General features: G+C 45.7%; 1 protein-coding gene across 6 annotated transcripts in view; it reads right to left on the bottom strand.

Moving 5' to 3' along the window:
* Slc35f3 (solute carrier family 35 member F3) overlaps window positions 1–18,311 on the bottom strand; it is a 250,951-nt gene that overhangs the window by 17,796 nt on the left and 214,844 nt on the right. The gene's annotated exons all lie outside the window — the stretch shown is intronic.

Below are 18,311 nucleotides of genomic sequence, written 5' to 3' on the forward strand. Positions count from 1 at the left end.
TGGCAAGGTCTTTTAATTTATTATCATTTTAAACAAACATCTTTCCATTACAGCTCTTGGACCTATAGCTTTATTCTGTTATAAAACGTGGCACAGTGACCTGATGTCACAGAAGATTCCTTCTAGGTGATGTTTGGAAAGGATGGTTCTACACAGAAGGGATGTTGGGATTTTCTCACCTGGAGACCCAATTCCATGGTGCACCATCTTTGGAGAAAAGGGGGCAGACAACACCCTGCTCTAAGTGCCCCCTCCTTGTTCGCCAAAACCTAGCTCATGGAACAACCTTAGAGTGGCCTGGGCCTGAAGGTCCACACGTTCTGTCTTGAAGGACAAGGCTCCCCCTGCACGCTGGGAATCAGGCAAGCCACTGTAATCTGTAGAAAGCTGCTTCCCTCCACTTGCACCAGGACAGTTACTCCCTGCGGTGCTGGTCAGACAAGACCCTAAGCAAGCTCCTGCTCATGATGTCACAGCTTCTGCACCTGACATGTGAAACCCTCTGTCAAAGGGATGGGTGTGGAGCTGAGGGCACTGTGGAAGGGTACGGGTCACTCCTCCAGCTGGCTGCCACTGAACAGAATGTCACAGGGGGAGGAGGCCCTGCTTGGTGCAGCAGTGAGGGACAGAAGTGCCATCTGTTCAGCAGTCACCACTGGACCTTCCCCTGTGTGTTTCTCAGGAGCATGGGCCTCATGAGCCCCCTTGGGGTATTTTCTTTGGTCTCCGGGGAACCCTTCCCACTGCCCTGGCACAGCTGCTCCGTGGACAAGGCACATGGTGAGTGACTGACTGATCTCATCTTTGTGTAAGAGAAGGAGTCACAAGAATTTATTTTGGGGGCTGTGAAAGAAGATGGTTGTTGTGAACATTAGCCCCTGGAAATGTCATTCAGTAAGGCAGGTTGTCACTTCCCAGGCACAGGAAGGTATTCTGGCTGTGATATGAAGAGGAATTACTACCTGCGTATTTTCTCCACGAGGCCAAGTTTAGAGTGCTTAATCCACCATGTGGAACCAGGAGGAGCAAGCACATCCAGGTTAGTGCCTGAGGGGAAGTCACACTTGTAGAAGGAGGCTTTCTCAGGCCACTGCAGATTCTCCAGGAGGGATCACTGGCATTTGGAAAAGTGTTTAAGAAAAATTGAGCCAATGCTCCACATGCAGAAGGAGGCTGTGGGAGCTTTGGGGTCACACACGAGGAGAGCCTTCAGGGCTTGGTCTCAGGGGACTGCCTGATTCCCCAGCTGTCAGGAGCACAGAGCCTTGCTCTGGTGGGGCCTGAGGGCAGATGGATGAGTGAGGACACCTGGCCCCTTGGAGAGGCCCATGCAGGCTCACAGCCACGGTATGCCCAGCCAGAGTGAGTGGTGGAGGCCAGCTGGGCACTGAACATGCCAGCCTCCCTGAACGTGCACAAGAGCAAAAGAAGAGCCACTACTGGAGAAAACCAAATACACTAAGGTGGGAATGGTCCAGCCTTGGCCTCTTATTACAATCCAGTGTTCAAAGAGGAAACTTAAGAATAAGAGTCAAAGGATATTTGCTGATATTTTAAATTTGTTCTTACTATCAATCCAAAGTGAAAAATTTTATTCATACCTCACCATGAGGTATCCACAGAAGAAACAGAAAACTCATTAGGGAACGAGGAGAGGGCCTGGGCAGAGGAAACACCCTGTGTGTGGAACCTGCCACAGTTCTGCCACCCTTGCCTTGCTGATCTCAACCAGTCAGCACCAGGAAGAACGGCTGTGGTCACTAAGTCCATCAAGAAACCAGTTCAGAGAGTGGCTCCCATTCTGGCCTGTGTCTGTGCAGCCGCCCTGTGGCTGATGGACCTGCGTTCCTGTCTGCTGTGAAGCTCTCCTGCAGCACCTCAACTGCGGTACCTGCCTTTATTTGCAGAGAAGTCTTTGCTCCCAAGGGAGAGGAAGGATGGCTTCCTTCATGCCTGTGATTATGGTCTGTAAGTGATGCCAGTCCCTTGGGTAGGACCCAGGAGCACAAGTACTCTTTCCTGTCTAATGACAACCAGTGTCAGCTCTATTTCGAGGTTCCCCTTTGTAAGGAAAACTGTGAATAGGATTTCCAGGTCCATCTCATTGGCTCCTATAAAAATTAATTCATATTGCACAGGGGCCCTCCAAACCAGTAGGACAGCTTACTTCCTGTCTGAGAATCCGCATCTTACTCCTGTAGAGCCTGGTGGTTGGAGGCAGGGGAAGGAGGAGGCGGTCAGAGACGTGGTTCAGGGCTGACTGCCCCAGCCAGGAGCAGGAGAACAGTGGGTGTCCCATCCTGAAGTGGAGGGCACAAGACTTCTGGACCTAGCATGGCTCTGTTGGATCCATGAGGACTCCTGCCAGGAAGTGACAGCTCAGCTTGGGGATCTTGGTTCTAACCAGACCAAGATGCCTGGCCCCTTCAGGGTCACGGAGACTGAGCACTAAGGGGAGTCAGCTGGCTGTCCTGTGCATACCCTTGATTGCAAGGGGACCCAGGAGAGGTGATAAGCTCAGATCTACTTTTTCCAGGGCTGCCTATTGCTGTGCAAAGACTAGAGTGCCGTCAGCGCTGTCCCGACGGACTTCCACTCAACCGACTGCACAGCTGAATGTCCTTTGTTCTTTGCACTCAGTGATGCCCTGGGCCGGCTGGAGGCCAGAGGCTGCCAGGCTGCTCTCCACCAAGCCCTTCTGGTCCTATAACTGGGTCAGAGGCCAGTCTATATTCAGACATGTTTGTTTACAGTCCTGCGCATGCCAATTGTTCTTGGTATTTAAGCTGCATTGTTCAATTTAATATTTTATGAACCAAAGAAATATGAGTGAGAAAGGAAGGGCTTTTACTATGAAATCTAAGTTGATAGCTTTGAGGAAGACAAAGAAAGCAGGCACTGAAATACTGCAACTGCATCATGTAGAGAACTGTGGTTAGGTAGGAAGGTCTGCAGAGGTTTGTAAGTCCCGTGCCCCTGTAGCTGACAGATACTGATGCTCCTGGTACTCTACAGAAGTGCTGTTGGGTCCCCAGCAATCAAGGAAATGCAAATCAGAACACACTCTAGTCAGAATGGCGGTCATTGAGATACCATTAATGATAAGTCTTGGCGAGGATGTGGGGAAAAGTCACATTTGTACATTGTTGGTGGGACTGCAAATTAGTACAACCACTCTGGAAAGCAGCATGGAGATTCCTAGACTAGGAATGGAACCACCATCCATCCCACTCTTTGTTATTTATCCAAAAGAATTAAAATCAGCATACTACAGTGAGACATGCATACCAATATCAATAGCAGCCCAATTCACAACAGCCAAGTTGTGGAACCAGCCTGGGTGCCCATCAACAGAGGACTGGCTAGAGAAAACGTGGTCTGTATACATGGTGGAGTTCTACTCAGTCATAAAGAAGAGTGAAATTATGTCATTTGTGGTTAATCAGATGGAAATGGAGAACATCATGCTAAGTGAATTAAGCCAGGTTCAGTCAAGGGTTGAATGTTTTCTTTTACATGTGAAAGCTGCAGGGAAATAGAAAAGGGAAGGATTTCATAAAAATAGAAGGGAGAACAGCGGAGTAGAGAAGGGGATGGGGAGCAGGAGCAGGGATGGGAAAGAGGAGGAGCAGCAGAACAAATTAATGGAAACATGTCATGTGCATCATGAGCATATCACAGTGAATCCCACAACTATAACACACCAATTAAAAAAGCAAAAGTAAATTAATTAAGCCACAATTAAGTGGAAAAGAGGAAAAAATAAAAAGAGAATCCCCATGGGGTAGCCTGTCTGGGCAGGATTAGGATGGCTTGTCATTTAATTCAAATCAACAAGGACTGCTTAACACTTGTTTTATTTCCAATTCTAGACAGGGCACTGTGCCTGATAAAGAAAAAGTAAACTTTTTAAACTAAAAAAGCTTTTTTTTTTTAACTAAGAAACTTCATTTTATTGTTTCTTTAATAATTTCCTTTCCCCACTATTTTCTTTTTCTGGGGCATCTTTTAATCAGATGTTAAGACCATCTGGTTTGATCCTCTAATTTCGTCTTTTCTTTCCTTTTGTCTTTCATTTTTCCTACTTGGTCTTATTTTGAAGGATTATCTTGAATTATACTCCAACTCCTTTATTCATAATTTTTAAGTGGGTTGTCTGTGTTAACTTCTGATACATTAGATGGCAGAGATTGAAGTGATACCATTGAATTCCTGGCCAATGCAGAGAGCTGGACTGTGCTGTAAGTTCTCATAAAAGTTAAACTTTAAGCTGGACCTTGAAGAACAGGTAGAATTTACATAGTATGGGTGCTGGTGGGTGAGATAAGAGAATGATTTGTATCTAATAGGAACAAAGGAGTATAAAAATAACACTGGAAATTAAATATAGGATAAATAAGTTAAAGACTAACAAAGAGTCGAAATACAATGTTAAAACAGTCTTCCATAAAATGGGGGGGGGGGGTCAGGGGGAGAACAGAGAAAGAAAAGATAAAATTATAAAATCAAACCAGAAAGTCCAATACTGAACTATAAGCAGCTCCAGAGAGAGGACACTGTGGGAGAAATAACAAAAGAAATAATTCAAGAAACTTTCTTGAAACTGAAGGACATGAATCTTCATAATGCAAGGGTCCACCAAGTACCAAGGAAAACAATGAAGAGAGAACCACATGAGGCACACACTTGTGAAATAAAGGGATGAAAATAAGATCTAAAAGCTCCCAAGAGGAGCAAAACAGAACACTTCAAGGGAGCTCAACAGCAAAGATGGAAGCTACACAATAGTGGTCCAAACCCTTATCATTTGAAACACTTCTCTCCCAGCCAGAAATGTAAACAGCCCACTACTGATCCAAGGTGAAGGTAGAATAAAATATTTTCAGTGTCACAGAACTCAATAGCACTGCCTCCTGAGTCACCAGAGGAAGGCTGGTACCACAAGGAGAGTGCAAGCCAAGGAGGACATAGATGTGCAGCAGGACCTGGGCTCCGCTGCAGGCGCAAGAGAGGGAGTCCCCAAGCTGGAGGCTCTGCAGCCACTGAGAGGCTGCTGGGATTCGAGTCTCCAGGAAGCCTTGCCGATCAAACAAGGTCAGAGGAGACATTGATGGGTGTTTGAGATGTTGGAACACTTAGGGGAAAAAAATAGCAGCCATTAAATGGAAATCAAGGCCAATGGGACAAAAGAGGCAAATATTTCTGGCAGAAGAAAGGAGGGGTTGTTCCCAAGAGGAAGCGGAGTCATGAACAACATTTGCATGCTCATAATAATGAAAATGCTTTTAACCCCAAATTGGTATTTCATTACTCGGGAGGGAATGGAGACAGGGAAGAGAGAGTGAACCTCTGCGATTTGGAAACACTGAGGTAAGAATTTAACCTGTTTGATTTTATCTATTGGCTTCTGCACCAGGGGACAGTCTCCTAGAGACTGAATGTGGCTGAGAGTAGGTTAGCATGGGGCAGGAGCTGCTGTGTTTTATAATTCCTTTTACTACAGTTTTGCTTTTGTAAGTTATATACAAAAATACATTAAATCACTAAAAATAAAAAATAAATATAAATAAATAAAAATATATAAATAAAAAGGTATAAAAAATAAATAAAAAATTAAAAACACACAAGAGAGATGTCAAGCCTCCATGGTGGAGGCTGAAATGTGGGCACTCTGAGACAGATCTGTGGAGTGTGATTGAAAACCTCAGGTGGAGGCAGGGAGAAAGAGACACAGAGAGAGAGAGGGGTATGTGTGAATGTGTGTGTGTGTGTGTGTGTATGCTACAGCCCAAACAGATTAAATGACCTGCTCAAGTTTAAATGGATGTTCAGGTGGAGCCAGACCTGCAGGCTGTGCTCTTCCTCAGAGAACTCCCACGGCCCCTCTCCATCTCTGTCTGTACCCCTGCATCACTGTTTCAATGTGTCCACCCTTAAGCTCCCTGATGAAGCCAGCACATCCCAGCCCCTCTCTCCCCAGATCTTCCACAGCCACACTTTTCAGGAGAGCCATCTGCAGGGGGTCCAGCCAGCCCTCCAGGACTTCCCTTCCCACCCTCCTGCTCCTCTAACCCAGAGCCTGATCCTCCACTTGCCCAGACCCTAGGTCAACTGCCCAGGCCTTGCTAATTCCAGTAGGGACTTTCTAGGTTCACTTTACCCTTGTAAGCTCTGACCCTGGGGACCCTGGCTCCCAGGAACACCTTCTCCACTTCCAACTCTGCACACGCCAGCACCTCTCCCACCTTGTCAGCCTTCCTCAGCAAGAATCCCAGTGTCTGCCCAGGGTTCTCCTCTTCCCCACAGTCCACCATTGCTCTTCAGTGGAAGCCCTTCTTTTTCCTGGTGCCATCTTTGTCTTGGACATTCCAGGGCATCTCAAATCCAGACTTTCCAATGAACTCCTGGCTCGCGCTGCAACCCTCCATCCCTATGAGACACCATGATTCATGTTCCTACCCAGCCCAGACACTCGGGACTGTTCTTAGCTTGTCTTCTTCCCTCTTCTCGCCTAATTCATCACCAAGGCCTGCAGACTATTTCTTCTAAATGTTTTATCCCTATGGACACTGTCCTGGTCCACGCCCCTGTCCCCTGCCACTTATTTCTAAGGATGCTCTAATCCAAACCCATTAAATTACTTCACAATGAATAATCGAGGACTCGCATCATTCTCAACAAAATCCTGGACCCCTCCCTGGACAGTTCCCGTCAGGGATACACTCCTGACTGTTCTCCATAACTCAGGATGTACAGCACTTTTCTAGTTTTCCTGCAGTAATGGCACTGTCAGCTGACTAACGTCAATACTACCCCTGGCATTCGCGGCTCACTCAGCCTCCCAGAAATGACACTGTGATTCTTGTTTAACTTTTAAAATCTTGGAGGAGTTACATCATTTGAAATTTTATGTATAAATAAAATATTAGTCATATTTTATATTTTGTAATTGCAAAACTGCATTAACATGCAATTGCACTATACTTAAATTTTTCCAGATAATTCTCATGTGCAGCCAAATTTGTATCCAAAGGTTCATGCTCCCTTCTATTTTTCTCTTTCTCAAAAATTCTTTAAAATTTTTAAATGTGGTAAAATACACACAACATAGGATTCCCACCCCAACCACTTGTGAGCGCCCAGTGGGGGTGTTAAGTGTGTTCACACTGCTGTGCAGTGATCTCCAGAACCTCTGCATCTTGCCAAACATAAACTCTGACCCATTAGACAATCCCCTCCCCTCCCTCCAGGCCAGGAAACCACTGTTCCCTCTTCTGCCTCTGTGCATCTGACTGCTCTGGGAACCTTGTCCAAGGGGGGTGATATGGCTTCTGTGCTCTTGGGGTTCTCTTTGCTTTACTTCTCAGAAGTCTGTAGACTCAGCTGTGGTGTGGCCTGTGGTAGAGTTTCCGACCTTCTGTAGGTGGAACACTTTCTCACTATGTCTATGGACCGCCTTCAAAGCAATCCCTTCTTCCAGGAAGAAATGGCTGCTTCCATCCTGGACAGAGTAGGTAAAGCTGCTGGGAGCCCGGGTGTACAGGCCTCTCTCTCTGTGAGATCCCGCTTCAGTTCTTCTTTATGTGTACCCCAAGCAGAACTGCTGGGTCATGGTGAGTCCATTTTTATCTTGTTGAGGAACTGCCCTACTGTTTTCCATATCAGGGGCACCATGTGACATCCCCAGCAGCAGAGCACAGGCTTCTGACTTCTCCACATCCTTGCCAGCACCTGTTTCCTTTTTCTTTACATTATAGCTACCCGAGTGCCTATGGTCTCACTGAGGTTTGGATTTGTATTTCCCTAACCAGTAGCGACGTCTGGCATCTTTTCACATGCTCACTGGCCATTTGTACATCTTCTCTGGAGAAATGTCAATTCAATTCCTTTGCTCATTTAAATATTGTCTTTGTTATTGCTACCGAGTTGAAGGAATTCTTTGTATATTTTGAATTCATCAATCCCTTATCATGATTTGGCTGATATTTCTTTCCATAGGTTGCCTATCCACTCTGTGTCCTTTGATGCACAGAAATTTCAATTTAATGTCACTCAAATTATTTATTTTTGCTATTGTTGCTTGTAGTTTTGGGAGGAATTTCCAAGAAATCATTGCCAAATGCAATAGCATGAAGTTTCCCCAAGAGTTTTATATTGTTACCTCTTAGGTTCAGATTCACTTTTGAGTCATTTTTTTTTAACATCATGTGGGGTAAGTATTCCACTCAGTTCAACATCCTATTTTTTCCAGCCCCATTTGTTGAAAGACATCCCTTCCCCATTGAATAATTACAACACCATTCTGAAGGTTGTCTGGCCACATGTATAAGGGCTCTTTTTCTGAGTTCTCTTTTAGTCCTTTGGTCTATTGGGTCCATCTTCATGCTAGTACTACATACACTATTTTGATTACTGTAATTTTATAATGATGTTTGAATCAGGAAGTGAGGTCTTCAACTTTGATCCACTTTTTCAAGATTGTTTTGGGTATTCCGGGGTCTCTTGAAATTTCATCTGAAATTTAGGATAGATTTTTCTACTTCTGAAAAAAAAACACGATGGGAATTTTAATGAAGATCATATTAAATCTCTAGATGACATTGGGTAATTAATATCTTAACCATATTAAGTCTTTTAATCCATGAGCACTGGATGTCTTCCCATTCATTTCTTTGGCAATGGTTTGTAGTTGTCAATATGCAAGTCTTTGACATCCTTGGTTGAGTCTATTCCTAAGTACTTATTACTTTGATGCCATTATAAATGGACTTATTTTACTTTCCTTCCTTTTAAGAAAAACCTTTTGAATTGAAATATACATTTCTTTAAGTGTCCAAAAATTAAAGTTTACAGTTTAATTTTTATAAACTGAAGTCATACATGTAATACTATCTCTACCAAGACGTAGAACATGCCCATGCTCTGGAGCTCTGTGCTCTCTCCTAGTCATTATCCTTCTCCCAGATAGAGTCATTATGCTGACTTCTATCTCCACAGATATTTTATATAAATACAAGGTCATAATTATGTACTCTTTTTTGTCTGGTTTCTTTCACTTAATAGTATGTGTGAGAGATTCATCCAAGGTGTAGGAAGCAGTATTCACTTCCTGTAGAGTATCTAACTTTATAAACATAACACAATTTATTTACCCATTCTACTGGTGATAGGTAATTGAGTGGCTTGGATTATGAATAATGCTGCTGTGAACAGTCTTGAAGATGTCTTTTGGTGTGTATGTGTGTGTATTTTGGGGGGTATATGCCTAGAATGGAAATACAGGCTCAAAGAGTATGCACCTTTTCAGCTTTAGAAAATAATACCAAAATTTTCCAAAGTAGTTATGCCAGTTTATATTCCTGCTAACTTTTAACTGAAAATTAATCTATTCAAAATTAATATAACAACTGCTATATTTTGGTTTATTATTCTTTCCTACTTGTCCCATCTGTTCTTTTTAATTTGGTCTCTTTTGTGGGTTAAAACGTTAAAAAAATACTCTCAATCTCCCTCACGTTAGCTTGTTAGAAGTATATTTTAAAAATATTTTTTCCATAGTAGATATTGTACATTATATTCTCAAATATTGGAATATAGGAATATACTTTAGTTGATAATTCCATCACTCCTTGGACAGAACAAGGGCCTTATAACATTTGCATTCCATCCAACACTTCCTTACTGTATTTTGTGTGCTATTGTCAGTAACTTTTTTTTTTTTAATTTTTTATTGTTGGCTGTTCAAAACATTACATAGTTACATCGATGTTCATAGCAGCACAATTCACAATAGCAAGACTGTCAGTAACTTTTATTCTCTATATTTTTAGATTCTATGACAAACACATTCCTACCACTATTTTAGACAGTCAGTATCCATTTATAATTAGCCACTTATTTTCTCTTTTTAAAGCTCCTCATTCCTTCCTGAACTCTTACATCTCTGTCTGGGATCATTCCTTCTTCCAGTATTTTGTCAGTGTGGGTCTGTTTTTATAGAAACACCTGAGTCTTCTTTTTTTAAAGGGCATCTTCACTGGGATTAGAATTCCAGGTTGACATACTCTTTCTATCCTTTGAAGATATCATTCCATTGACTTCTGGTTTCCAGTTTTTCTGCTGAAAAGTCCATTGTAGATTATTTTTTCTCTTTTGATGGTCATGTGTAATTTTTATTTCGCTTCTTTGTAACAGTTTGCATTTTGTTGTCTTTCAGCAGATCTATAATGTTCTTAGGGTTCTTTCTCTGCAGCATGGGATATATAAATTTTCTTGACTTATGGCTTGATGTCTTTCATCACCTTTGGAAATTCTTGGCCAATATGTTCTCTCCCCTCTCCTCCTGGGATTCCAGTTATACACAGATCAGACCTTTCCACTATGTCCTATATGTATCTTATCATTCCTTTAAAAATTTTCTACTTGTGCTCAATTCGAGGATTTGCTAATGACCTATTTTCCAGTTTATGAATCCTTTCTTTGTGTCTAATCTGTATTAAATCCACCTATAGAATCTATATGTAGAAACTTAGTTGCTACATATCTAATGTTTATTGATTATTTTTCATAGATTTCATTTCTCTGGTGAAATTCTTCAGTCTCCACATGACTAGTGATGTTGAGTATATTTTCTTGTACCCATTGGCAATCCGTATGTCTTCTTTGGTGAAGTGTCTATTCAAGTTCCCTGCTGATTAATTTGTTAATTACTTGTGTTAATCTTTCATAATATGAGCAAATATTCCACTAAAAGAAAGGGAATGTTCAAAGCATTCACAATCTATAGGGAATAGAGAAATAGTTCAACTTTAACTACAAAGTCTTTGTGAGAGAAGGTTGAAAAGAACTGACTGCATACAGGCCCCTCTAACTAGGAATTTTATAGCTTCCTCCATAGGAAGATGTTCTGTTTGGAGCTCTGCTGGCTATTCTGTACGTTCAACCAAGCAGCAGAAGACTTGGGAGGAGCAAGGAGAGTGCCTGCTTCCTGAGCATCACTGGTCCACAGGCTCCTGGCCAAGTCTCTGGGTCTGCAGTGAGGCGATGCTCATTCCCACTGAAGGTGAAGATTAAAGGAGTAAAGTCAAGGTGACTACAGTTTCACTAAAGAATATGGCGTGTCTGGCTACATAGGACAGATAGGCCTTCAGAGCTGCTATGCATTTCCTCATGATCCAAAATACTTCTCCATGTCTGCAGCCACTCTGCCTGTTCTTGGGAGCTCATTCCAATACCTCATGTGTGAGATAAGGCTGCCCTCATGAGCTTGGCTTGTGATTGTCCACGTCGCCCAGAGATACCAGATATGTGGGTTTTTCTGAAGCAAAAAGACTCTCTAGGACTATCTCTTGTACGATGGGATTTCTTCCTGTGGGGGTGGAGATGGACTCTAGTGACAGTTGTTAGTGCCACAGTGGAACAGGTGCTCAGAAAAGCATCAGCCATCTGCTTTAACAAAGCACATTCCTCTGCAGAACACAGGGACACATGCCCAGCTCTTGTTCAAAGCTCCTGGAAAACAACCGCTGCTGGGCTTCACTTACGGTGCTGCCTTTGGCGACTCCCACTTTAGCATGGATTCCTTTTGAGTCAAGAGCTGAACCAGGATACATTTTACAACACGTGACCCAATAGCACTTTCATCCCAGAATGGAGAAGATGCAGCAGGGACTTGGGGACCTTTCCTTGGCCTCTCTGAAGGAAACTGGAGCTCAGACTTGGTTGGGACGGTGCTCACTGAGTGCCAGAGTGGGACCCCACACCAGGTAGCATTGGTGAGCTGGCCCTGCTTTCTTCCCTTTGGGTGGATGTGAACAGGTGGCTATTTGTGGCTTTGCATAGAAGAAAGGATATTTATTTTAGCTCATTGGGGAAGACCTTTCCAGTAAGTGTTCAATGAGAGAAGAACTTGGAATTTCAAAGCTGGGTCCACATTTGTTCCCTACACCATCTTTTGAAGACCTGGGATTCTATCAGGGTGGAGAGATGACCAGCGGAAATTCCAAATATATTGTCAGAGTCTCTGAAAATGCTGGGTGGATAGCCTTACCCCTTGTCCCAGCTGGTCCCTCATCTTTACAATGAAAAGACTGATGCTTGAGACTTGTCCTGGCCAGTGTGCTCTCCATGTCATGGTGAAAGGCCATGGCATTTGGGTATGGCAATCTCCAAAGCCCAAACTTTGCAAGGGGATATTGCAGTGTCAACTGAGACCTATACAGTGTCCCCTGGACAGTAGTTTAATTATCCTATTTGAATTCTCAAGGCCTTCAACTTGACTTCAGTTCCTTCGTCAATCATGCTAAGGTCAACTACTATTCTTGGCCCTTCTGAGTCTAGATTCAGTGATATCTCATCCTAGTGATGTGTCTGTTACAACTGGCCACAGGAATAGGGAACTCCTATCTCAGGGCCCAGCTGGGGCATCAGGGCCCAGAGAAGGCCCTGTGAATATGCAACAGGACTCAGTGCTTTGTGGTCAGTCAGACATGACCGTCATTGGACGAGTGTACTGCCAGGAAGATTACAAGTGGACATCCCAAAGCTGTGGCCTATCAGTGTGGCAGGGACATCAGAGTCCTGACTTCTTTCCTTCCTTAGGTGTGGGGAAGGTCAGGCACATGATTGGCATGCTCTGCCCAGGGTCTTGGAGCTCATTAGCAGCAGGGCTGAGCCTGGATTTGGGGCTCCTGATTCAGTTTCCCATGCTCTGCATTTATTTCAGTGAAACCCTAAGGGTGGCGGAGGTTCTGGGTGGAGTGGAGTATTTTTGCCAGGAGAGAGCAGCTGCCCACTCACTCCGCTGGCCAGGGCAGGATAAGGAAAAAAGCTAGGCCTGATGCCATGGTTCCTTTGCAGTTTGGGCTCAGCATTGTCAAAGGGGCCATGTGGACTGCAGAGTGGGAGGAGACACCTCTGTGGATTTTGCAGGCGTGGGCACAGATATTGGAGGTATGTTCCCTACCACTGATCACACAGATGTGTGGGTAATGCTCTTCGCTATTTTCAGGAGCTGTGTTAAAATTATTTAAAACTATGGGAACAGATTTGTCTTTAGAAAGAAACACTCAAACGCAGTCCCTCTGGCCTGTCAATAAGGATATGCTTTTAACAACAGGCTCCTTTGAACTGAGGAGCTGTGAGCACCGCTCTGTCAGGTGAGCAGGCTGTGCTTTCCTGGTCTCACACCTGGACCAGACGAAGGTGCCACGAATTCCATAGGTGTTGAGAATCCCAGGTTGTCCTGGGAGCAGAGCTTTATAAAAGTTAAATGGAATTTTGTATTCCAAGGACAGAAGTGCCCATGGGGAGGGTCCGCTCCTTAGTGTGCCATCTGGACACAGCAGACTTATCAGCTGGGAGACGGGCGTGTGTGGATCAGTTCTTGTCTTGGTGGCCGTCTCTCCTGTCCCTCTTCCTCACCCACAGCCAGCGCTGCCTCCAGACCAACCACTCATATATGTCTTCAGACTGCCCCATGGCCTGCACCTTGGCTACTTTTCCAAGTAAGTTAGATGTGACCGCAGAGACTAAGTGCACAGGTCCTGGAGACCCTTGAGGAGGTCACCAGAGCCATGGTGCTGGGATTTGGAAATAGCTGAGAAGGGCCGCCTCGCTCTGGGGCCTTCCTTCAGCCTGGGGAGGCGCCTGCACACTGGAGCTCCTGCGCTCCGGAGATTCGGGCACCAGGGGCTGTGTCTCACAGGGGCCTCCCAAAGGGGCTTCTCGCTTCCCATCTCACCCCACATCCTGTTCCTGCTTCCTTTCTGTTCACCTGGATGAGTCCACTGTCACCAGTCCAGCCAGCTCTGGTTGTGAGCGAGGGGGTCAGAGCCATTTTCTGGGAGACCGGGAGGTTTTCAAGTAGAGTCACTGCAGTCTGCCTGGAGGCAGGACTCACTCCAGCGCCAGTCCTGGAACCTGATCAGGAGCCTTAAGAGTCTCCAATCAAAAAATTCATTAGCTGCGTCAGGGTACTGACTTTTCCATCTGGAAAATGCATGGCCAGCTGAAATGACTGGAGGGTCCTGCCACAGCCAGTTGCTAGCTGCTGAAACATCTTGAGCAGGCAGTTACCTCTGCAGCAGAGGCCCAGGTCCCGGGAAAACACCCTGTTGAGGGGTCTGGTGGTGAGGTGCAGGAGGACAGGCCATGCTGCTCTGGCCTTTCTCTGTTCATGACAATGAGCTGAGGTTCCTAAGAACGAGGACCATCCAAGCAGCAAGGAACCTCTCCTCTGAGCATATTGCCACCAGCCCAATGTGGCCCCAGGGCCCCCTCCCTGAAGGCAGGGGCCCAGGAGGACACACCCACAGGCAGGGTTCTAAACTGATTCCAACCTCCGGGTAGCCCAACAGCATCCTGGCACTTCCAGTATTTCTTGGTAACGGTTTAGCGACCAGATGACCAAAGGACCTGGAATCCTCCCTGTGTTCTCAGGCAAGCCCGGAACCCAGGCCCTTCTGTCTATAGATGGCTGCTGCCCAGAGGACAGAGGGCTCTGCTGCTGTCCTCAGGTAGGCTGGCAGTGGGCACCTGACTGGACCACCGCTCTGCTGGCTGTGGTTCTAGGTGTGCTGGCCATCAGGACTGGGCACGGAAGATGCAACCCGCTTGCAGGACACAGCCTCAGTCCTCGCAGTCCCTGCAGTCTCCCTCTGAGACAAGAGCACACGCCACCAGTTCTGCCGCCAGACCCAGGCAGGTGCTGTGTGAGCCAGAGTGTGGTCTCCCAGAGTGAAGACAGCAGGTAGGCCCCTGTGCCACGCCAGCCCTCAAGTGCCCAGTGCTCCCATTGCCCCCAAGCCTGGTGCTCCTCTTTCTATTCTGCACATCAAGGACCTCTATCAGTTCCTGATGCCTTCTGGCTTTTTCCTTAAAGTATGTTTGGAAAGTTCCAGGTCCAATGGTATTTGATTAACTTGCTGAATGCAGGATGACTCTGGCTGAGGGGAACACACACTGTAGGGACTTCTCTAGTCATAAGAACCCACCTAGCATCAGCTCTGTGAACCCCACTCATCCTTCTATCTGACTCCTGTACCCCAAGGTCTGGCCAGGGTCCTCATGGTGTGACCTGGATACCAGCAGCAGCGGCTTCACCCCAGGGCTTGTTAGGACTGCAGAGTCCAAGTCCCATCTCAAAGCTCCTTCTTGAGGTCAACATCTGCACTTGAATCAGCTCTGCCCTGTCTGGGTGCATGAGAGTATCTGAGCACAGCTCTAACTGTCTGGATTGGATGAAAAGTGCATCTGTTGCTTTGATGGCCTCAGGGATTAGTATAGGGACCCTTGCTGGGCCCTGGGCCCTTCCCCCAATAGCCAAAGGAATCAACCCTGGGCCTTTACACCTCTCTTTGCTGGAGAATACCCTGCTCTAGAAGGCAAACCCAAAGCCTAAGGCCATATCTCTTGGTGTCCTATTGCCACCTCAACCCATTCTTCTGTAAGAGAAAATCAGTCTACAGACAGTGACAAAGTGAGGACAGACCAAAGAAAATAAGAAGAAGGACCAGTTCTATTTGGTTTTAAGTCCTGGTCATAGCCCTCAGGTTCTTGAATGTCCTAATGTCCTAAGTCATTCCAATGTAAGGCCAGGTGCTCAGCACCCCCAACTTTCTCACCCTCTTCTAGATTCTTCCAGTAAATGCCCTTCTTTGCTTAAGCTAGCTTGAGTTGGTTTATTCATGTCTAACCTAAAGGGTCCTGTCAATTGCCTTGGCACTCAGAGGCCAAGGCCTCTGTGGTCTGTCCAGGGCTGTATGATCCTCAGCAGGCTGATGAGTGTCCCTACCTTGGCACCTGACTCCAGGACCAGGGCAGGGAAGCCACTGCGTCCACTCCAGGCTCCCCTGCAAGTGGGCTCAGCCTCCTCTGGAGCCACAAAGTCTGCCCTGTGTTTGTCTCTGGTTAGCTGGACTCAGTCTGGATAGATCTTATGTACCCTCACCTGGAGTTCTGTGGTTTTTACTCTGAAGACTCGTACCAGACTGCCTGTGCCTAAATACTGGGTAAGCCGCTAGTTCCCAAACCTCTGTGTCTCAGCTTCATCATCTGTAAAATGGGCACAATAATGTCTACCCTTGGGGCCTTAGTTGAATTAGATAGACTGTTTTGTGTAAAGTGCTTAGATTGGTGCTGGTATACAGTAAATATTCCATAAATGCAAGCTATTATACGATTGTAAAATATTGTTATATTGTTACTATTGTTGGTGATAGAGGAGGACATAAAACTGTCCTTTAGAAGACTGGGTAGGCAACATGTCCTGGTAGAGGGCAGATTCTGGTGTTGAGGGGTTGTAGGCCAAGTCTTCACTCTGTTCTTCTTTTACTGTGTGACTTGAGTGTGCTGTTAACCTCCAAGAGTCCCTTTCCTCACATGTGACGTGGGATAAGGTGCATCTTACAGGGTTGTTTTGAAGGCAAGTAAGCATCTACATGGGATGTGCAGTGTCCAGCTGGTGTTTAATAAATGCTGTTGAGCAAGGGAGGAGGGCCACACCACCTCTGCCAAAATCTGAAGGAACATTCCTTTTCACTCGTGGCTACTCTACTGTCATATAACTTCCTCATTTATTGTCTAGCTCCACATAGCTTCTGATATTAATCCTAATTCTACTTCTTTAGCATTCCCTGCTTTGGGCAGCACTGGGGATCAAACCCAGGGCCTCCCACCTGCCCCACAGGTGTGCCACTGACCTGCTCCTTCTAAAACCCAGCCCAGTACCTCACCTATTTAGGGAGACAAACAGATACTCGTAATTTCTCTTCTCCAAATCATACCTGGTTCCTCCTACTGACTCTTGGGGGGTTGACTTTGAGCCCTCTCACCACTCTCACTGCCACACACTAGGTCCCTCTTAAAATGTGGCCCCACGCAGTTTCATTATCTGGCAACTGAAGAAGATGACATTTCACTTCCTTAATTCAAACTACCACACTTCATTATATAATCTGGATCAAATTAAAGTTCTTGATGGCCTCGTCATGCACGTACCTCCTGCTGGGGTCAGAATCAGCAGCAGCCTGTCCCTCCCCCCTGCTACTGTCCTGTCTGCGGGCCCACGGGGCACAATCCATGTATTCCTATCGGATCTCCTGTTACCGTTGGCCTTTCTTCCCAGCATCCAGGTCTTCTGGGACCTGCTTCTGTCACAGAAGACATTATCCCCCCACTCCCCGATTTTATGCCATTCATAACTTTTACAGATGTGATTTTTATGATTCCACCAAAGTCATTGTTAAAAATGTTGAACAAAGAGCTGGTGCAGAGTGCCACTTGTAGTATCAGCCACTCAGGAGGCTGAGGTGGGAGGATTGCTTGAGCTTAGGAATTTGAGACTTGCCTGAGCAACACAGTGAGACTCTATTTAAAACCAAAACCAACACCAACACCAAAACCAACTCCAATACCAACACTAACACAGACACTAACACCAACACCAGTGTAGACACTAACACCACCACTAATAACACCACAACACCAAAACCAGTGCCAGCACTAAAACCAACTCCAACACCAACACAGACACTAACACCAACACCAACACTAATGTTGACACTAACACCACCACTAATAATACAAAACCAAAACCAGTGCTAGCACCAAAACCAACTCCAACACCAACACAGACACTAACACCAACACCAACGTGAACACTAAACACCACCACCACAACAACACTGAAACCAATGCCAACACCAAAACCAACACAGGCACTACCTCCAACACCAACATGGACACTATCACCACCAACACCATTACAACACCAAAACCAATGCCAACACCAAAACCAACTCAAACACCAACACCAACACAAACATGGAAACTAACACTACCACCACAACACCAAAACCAATGCCAACACCAACACCAACAGCAATGTTGGATGAGACAAGATAATGGACTGAGCCCAATTATAGGTGCAGAGATATCTATCTCCCTTGGGACCGACTGTCTCATGGACAGACCTCTTCCAAGGGTTGTTCTACCCCATGTCCTCTCTTCACTCCTGGTTCCCACCCAAGTCTCTCACAAGACAAGGCTGGATGCTTGCTGAAGTTCAGCTGTACAGTGTCTGTTACATGTTCTCAGGCCACTACTAGGGAATTCCCACCAGAAAGGAAATGGTGCTTGTGGAGCTCAGGTGTACTTGAGGACAGCCGTGGCCTCCTGCTCATCCCCACTTGTGCTCATTTAGAGGCTCGCGAGCCATCCACTGGGGAGTCCAGTCTAGCACTGGCCCTGTGTCCAGCTCATGACTGCAAGTGTGAGTTCATGGAGACTTTTTTAGCCCCTGGCCCAACTCT

This window comes from Marmota monax, unplaced genomic scaffold, assembly GCF_021218885.2.
Source record: "Marmota monax isolate L192 unplaced genomic scaffold, Marmota_monax_Labrador192_F-V1.1 WCK01_AAM20220418_F8-fsc00071, whole genome shotgun sequence".
NCBI lineage: Eukaryota > Metazoa > Chordata > Mammalia > Rodentia > Sciuridae > Marmota > Marmota monax.